Below are 6,943 nucleotides of genomic sequence, written 5' to 3' on the forward strand. Positions count from 1 at the left end.
CATGACATAGATGGTAATAAGGGACTTTTATTGTGAAAGACTTTCCGGAACTAAATGCGTTTATCACTCGGAGCTGCAGCGGCGATTGTAGTTGCGAAGGCTGTAGTGAGAAAGAGTACTCAGCCACTTCCTTGCCCAAGAGTTAGAGCCACAGCCAACTTATTTGAATCATCTTGGACTTAAGACAATGAGACATCAGTTTATAAACACCTTCAGCAGGTAGACCCACAGTAGTGGAGGTGCTTATCCGTGCTAGCTGAAGTGGCACCGAGCCAAGAAAAGGGTCTCTGTCTGTCTGTCTCTCTCTCTCTCTCTCTCTCTCTCTCTCTCTTTCTCTCTGTCTCTGTCTACGACTAGTGCTACTAGTGTGACTAGTGCTACTAGTGTGACTAGTGCTACTAGTACAACTAGTGTGACTAGTGCTACTAGTGTGACTAGTGCTACTAGTGTGACTAGTGCTACTAGTACAACTAGTGTGACTAGTGCTACTAGTGTGACTAGTGCTACTAGTACAACTAGTGTGACTAGTGCTACTAGTGTGACTAGTGCTACTAGTACAACTAGTGTGACTAGTGCTACTAGTGTGACTAGTGCTACTAGTACGACTAGTGCGACTAGTGTGACTAGTGCTACTAGTACGACTAGTACGACTAGTGTGACTAGTGCTACTAGTACGACTAGTGTGACTAGTGCGACTAGTGCTACTAGTACGACTAGTACGACTAGTGTGACTAGTGTGACTAGTGCTACTAGTGCGACTAGTGCGACTAGTGTGACTAGTGCTACTAGTACGACTAGTGCTACTAGTGCAACTAGTACTGTAGACATTAGCAGTATATATACGTATAGCCCCATCTGTGGGGCATTTGCAAGTAGTACAATTTTTAACCTTCATTTTACATAATAAAATTACATTTTTAGGGCTCATTTATACGATGGAGTAGAGCCATCTTAAAGAAAAAAAAAGAAAATATTTGAGATTAATCTTGTATATGTACGAGAATAAACATGTAGATTTAGGAGAATAAAGTCATAAATTTACGAAAATGTACATTCATAGAGAAGCCTTCCGCCTGCGCATAAATGATGAAAGGAGAACCCCTAAAGCATTTTCCTCTGCCACAAAAGTTACAGTTGCTTCCAGTATCTTTTCAGGGTCCTGATATTTTATTTGTGATGATGATATGCCGATAAAACAACTTATCGGATATATTTGTCCAACTGTTTTTACAGACTACACAAGGAAGGAGCCTATTTCCTTATTTGTTAAACCTTTACTATAACAAGATGCTCCACGTTTATCATTTTCGAACAGGCGGCTGCTGCTCTTCTGATATAGACTTAAACAAGAAATTAATCTCGTACATTTGACTTTATTCTCATAAATTAACTATTTGAATCTCTAAATTTTAGGTTTTTTTCCTTTTACGTGGCCCTAATCTTGAATCCCTTTATTTTTCTTAGTTTACCGACTTTAGGCCAAATTAAAACGTATTAAGTACAAGAACATAAATTCTGTATCAAGTTCCAGTTGTTTTAAAGTCCATAATTTTATCTGATTAACTTTTTTCCTTTTTAAAAACAGCATGAATTTATATGAAATATTTACACATTCATTTTTAACTTACAATTGCACCTTGGGCATTTTTTTTATCACTCTACTGACCTTAAGATGTACTCTTTCTTATGTTTTCTGTAAATACTGTCTTCTATCTTATTTTAAGTTTATAAAACAATTCTAACATTTAATATATATATAATTTTCATGTTTTACTCTCCATGGAAAGTAAGGAAGAAGCCGTTGCTTCACAGCACTTGCTCCTTCTTACAAAGGGTTAAATTTGTGGAAGGTGGAGGTCTATATGGAGAACCAATGATAAGGTTCAGAGAGTGCCCTGATCCCACCCACTTATTAGCATGTACTTCAACCAGTGTTTCTAGTACGCATTTTGGCTTTCACTAGTAGTACTAGTTAACATTTAAAACCGTAGTAGTTAACTAGTTATGCCAAAAAGAGTACTACTAGTGTAACTAGTGACATTTTGGCTCTTACTAGATAACTAGTTAACCATTTTGAGCCTCACTAGTTCACTAGTAGCACTAAAATGTCCTGAACTAGTGTTACTAGTTGGCTTTTTGCACTAACTAGTTAACTAGTGGACTTTAAGAGCCTCACTAGTAAACTAGTAAAATTTGTAACTGCATCACTAGTGATACTAGTGGACATTTGGGTCTTACTAGTTAACTAGTAAACATTTTGAACCTCACTAGTTTACAAGTAAGGTTAAAAAGAGTCAAACTAGCTTACTAGTGGACATTGTTGCTCTTACTAGTTAACTAGTAAACATTTTTAGGCTCACTAGTTAACTAGTAGACACAAAATATATCTTACTAGTTAACTAGTAGATATTTTGCACCTTACTAGTTAACATGTAGGACTTTTTGCCTTCTACTAGTTTACTAGTAAGTCTTTCAACGTTCTACTAGTAAACTAGTGCGGCCAAAGACTTGACTAGTACAGGAAACTGAGCTTTGATATCAAGGATATCTATTAAATCTTCAATCGGCTTTCCATATTCTAAGCAACAACAAAGTTTTAAACTTGATGTGAGCAGTAACTGGGAGCCAGTGGAGGGAGATAAACAGCATATTGACTTGCTGTTTTGGGTATGTTGAAGACCAGCTGTGCTGCTGCGTTTTCGATCATCTGCAGTGGTTTGATTGTGCATTCTGGAAGACATATCAGTAAGGAGTTGCAATGTGTGATAGTACCAGGAGCTGTGTAGCATGATCTGACAGGTAAGGTATGATCTTCCCGATATTGTACTAGGCAAATCTACTTGACTGGGCAACTGAGGCCACTTGAACCTTAAATGTTAGCTTGTTATCAATCATGACACCTAGGTTCCTGGTAGACTTTGTGGGGATGAGTTTGTTTGCACCACGCTTGATATTGATCTGTGGTTGCATAGAGATTACAGTTAAAGGTGGCCTTCAACTTAATTTGTCCATTTATCAGCAATACATGACAAAATTATCGCTGATACTGTAATGTCATCTGGCAGGAATGACAGGAAGAGCTGGGTATTGTCAGCATAGCAGTGGTATGAGAAACCATGAGTGCGGATGATTGCACCCAGTGAGGTGGTGTATATGGAGAAGAGAAGGGGACTGAGCACTGACCCTTGGGGCACCCCTGTGGATAAATGGTGCGCTTCTAGCACTTCTTTCTTCCAAGACACTCTAAAAAACCTACCTGAGAGGTATAGGTTTGATGGTTTGAACTGTGCCACGGCAGCCGGCAGGTCTAGCAGCAAAGAACTGAGGACTGCCTAGCAGCTCTAGCAAAACCTAGCGATTCCATTACCCCCCGTGCAGTCTCAGTCCTGGCCCGACATGGGCCACATGTCGAGTCAGGCAGAGAATCTAACCTCTAGCTGAGTGATCCAGGTTTCAGTGAGGTGAAGTGCCTTAATGTCTGACAGTTTTGATTCAGTTTTATTCACAGCAGATTGGCAGTTCCAAAGGCAAAAAGCAAAATATTTCTTAAGACTAGTCCAACAAACTACCAGCGACGGTTGAACTCCATAATGACGGAAGAAGACCACCTTCTAGTGGCTGTTGCAAAAAAAAGGGCTTTTTCAAAAAATCCAACTAACCCTAAGCCTTATCCAACTGACTGGCTTTCAATATTAAATGCAGGGGGCAGAAGGTTTACATAAAAAATGTCATCATTTAAATGTAGTACCACTCCTTATAATTGACAGCATTTAACATTTAGTTTTCTATGTCTCCCATACTGTGCCTCTCTTCACCACTTATGTGACATATGTAACCCTCCTCTCCCATGATATGATTCAGTATATTGACTTAAAAGGTTCTCGTGCTCTGTGCCATTGCAAACTGATTTATTATTAAGCTCTCTCATTTGTCTTTTCCATCCCTACGCTGGCTTGAACTGCTTTAAGAAGTGAGGCTTTAAGTTTCTACCAGAATGGGTTACAGTGAAAACGTTGACCATTAAAATAAATTGAATCTTGTGTGAAAGAACAAAATGTCTTTTCAACGAAATAGGATCAGCCGATGCTGTGGGTTAAAGAGGCTGTGGGGCCTGCAGAACATTTTGTTTGAACATTTTAATTCACAAAGAACTTGTGTCCAATTTGTCAGGAAACTGCTGCTTGTATTCAGTTGCTCTGTCATGAAACTGGGTTATTCCCCTCACTATACAGAACAATTTTGCAAGGTAAGAGCTGATAATGACTAAATATAATTGAACTATAACTTTTATAAATGTAAACTGATGATTTTCAGATGCACTTCTTTCATTTCTCTTTCAAATATGAGAAAACACTGTAGAAATCCTTGAAACTTTCAGTGGTACCCGATTTTGCATCTATGCATCTAATGGCTAAAGTTTGGAAATCCTGTAGTGGTTAACAACACTAACAAATGAGCAATCCATTTTTTGCTACGGAATAAGCTCCTAACTAGAAAAATACCACTGAATGTGTCACGATTTAGACTATATCAACATGTTTTAAATTAAATGTTTGTAATTAGTATTTCAGCTTGTATTAGTATTGCCATTAGGGTAGTGAATCAGCTTAAGGGTGATAGTAAAGGTTATTATTTATTGATGGGAGAGAAGGGTCACAGTTGAAGGTTTAATCCGATAATTAATGCATTCATTAATGCATGACTTAATCGATTATTACATCTCAGAATACATTGATCGCAGCCTTTTAACCTTTAATTTGGTTTACAACACTCATATATCCAGTGCACTATGGCTGAGTAATGATCAGGGAGTGCTTGCAGCCAAACAAAAACCACTGAAGTTTTATGACATCAATGCCTTAAAAACAGGCTTTTATCCTAAAAGACAAACAATGGTTACTCATAATCATATATAGATAGAGGGGTGGTTTTGGATGAGGGGAGTGTGAACTGATTTAAGGGGAATGTGTGTAATAAGTAGGAGGCAAGTTAAAATGACGGAGCTCCAGGTGTTTGTCTTTTCAAGCTGACATTCAACAGCAGGGAGCAATACCACCCTATTGTTGTTAGAAAAACAAGCAAATCTGGATAAGATCAAATGGCTGGTGAAAGAAAATATACAGCGCTGATTGCAAAACAGAATGACCACTGGACAATCTCTGCATGTAGCTCTCAGTATTTAATGTATTGTATGTAATGTAATGCATTTATGTCTGTAGCTGAATCAGCAACAAATATTTGCCATCAGACTGTACTAGTTATGTGCAATTGTATGCTTTATTTTAATATTCCATTTATTTTCCTTATGTCAAGAAATATACAGTGATCGTTAATGAGCTCTATGGAATGTTATATTGTGTTTTATGAAGACATTTTAGTTTGTTTAGTTTTGTGGTGTTCAGTTTATTGTTATTTAAGTTCAATTATCCAGGGACATATTCATCAGCTCAATTCCCTTACCATCCCATAATTGTTCTTTATGTTTAACCACCTTAAACTTCCCCAAAGCTTTCCAACAGAGCCTTCTTAAACTATGTGATTTATTCCATAGAAATTTGGTATGAACCCAAAACAGTGGATCTATGTCTTTTACACACATTCATACTCACAGATAGGGGATGTGCTGTGCCTGGTTTTTACAACTGCTGTCACTAGCAATAAATTGAAACAAACACATAGACACAAATTCTCGGCATTTACTGTGACACAAGGAGGCTCTTTTTCTGTCTGTCGCCTGCACATGAATGACCATAAAAGCTTAAAAAATTGCTTTTGGTGCAAAATGTGCATCATGTTTATTCCCTTACACACAAACATCCTTGAAAACAAACTCAGTGGGATTTCCTTGAGGATGCTTATTCTCTGTTTGTGTCACGGTGTTCTGTTGATGTGAGGCAGCAAACACTTCAGAGGACGGGAGGGAAAATGGGAACAGACGGGTTAAAGAAACCAAAACAGGCTGAAACAACAAGAGGTGATGCAATAAATATTTACTGGAGATGCAAACCATTTTAGAGCTGTACTGCCTGGCAAAGAGGTTAAAATGGTACAATTCTGCCTTGAACTTAACAATCAAAAGTTTTTTTTTTGCTGAGCGCTTGTGAAAAAGATGCAAACCTTTGTTTCAGTTCAGTCTCGTTGAATCAGAGAAAGGCTAAGTGTTTATGAAGCAGTAAAGTGAAGGGAGTGTGGAATATATGCAGTGTATAAAAAATAATATTTAACATTTGAATTATAAATAGTATTCATGACGGGAGAGAGGGAGCAGAGAGGAGAAAAGGACAGGTCCTCGAGTGCAGCCTTTCAACCAGTCTGACAGGTAGGTATAGTTACATTAGCATAGTGATTAACAATCATATTAGCATAATGATTAATACTGACATTAGCATAAGCACGGCAGCTGAGCTAGGATGGGAGACGGCCAAAGAAAGACAAGACAGGACGGCGATAGAATGAGGAAGTATGAGAAAAATAGTTTTTTGTACTATAGAAAAAAAATGGATACCATTGCCAAGAATAATGTAAAGAGAGAAAAGAAAAGGATATAAATGTATTTTTAACATCCCATCTGTTGACAGAAAAGCTCTGTGTATTCCTACATATCATCTAGAATAACTTTCCTCTTCAGTCATATTGAATGTCCACTTATGATATAGGAATGTCCCAGAGAGATAGAGGAGCTGTCAGCACTATTCCCACTGGCATTACAGCCACAACCTGTCTAGTTTAATAGGCAGAAACACAGACCAATGCATATATACACACACACACACACACACACACACACACACACACACACACACACACACACACACAACACACCCACACACACACACACACACACACACACTGAAAAAATTGGGGAACCTATACTGTATAGTCCAGGGTGATTTTTGATATTTGAGTAGAATTATGGCCTCAGGGTTGTATGTTTTAACTGTCC

Source organism: Labrus bergylta, chromosome 1 (genome assembly GCF_963930695.1).
Source record: "Labrus bergylta chromosome 1, fLabBer1.1, whole genome shotgun sequence".
Lineage (NCBI taxonomy): Eukaryota > Metazoa > Chordata > Actinopteri > Labriformes > Labridae > Labrus > Labrus bergylta.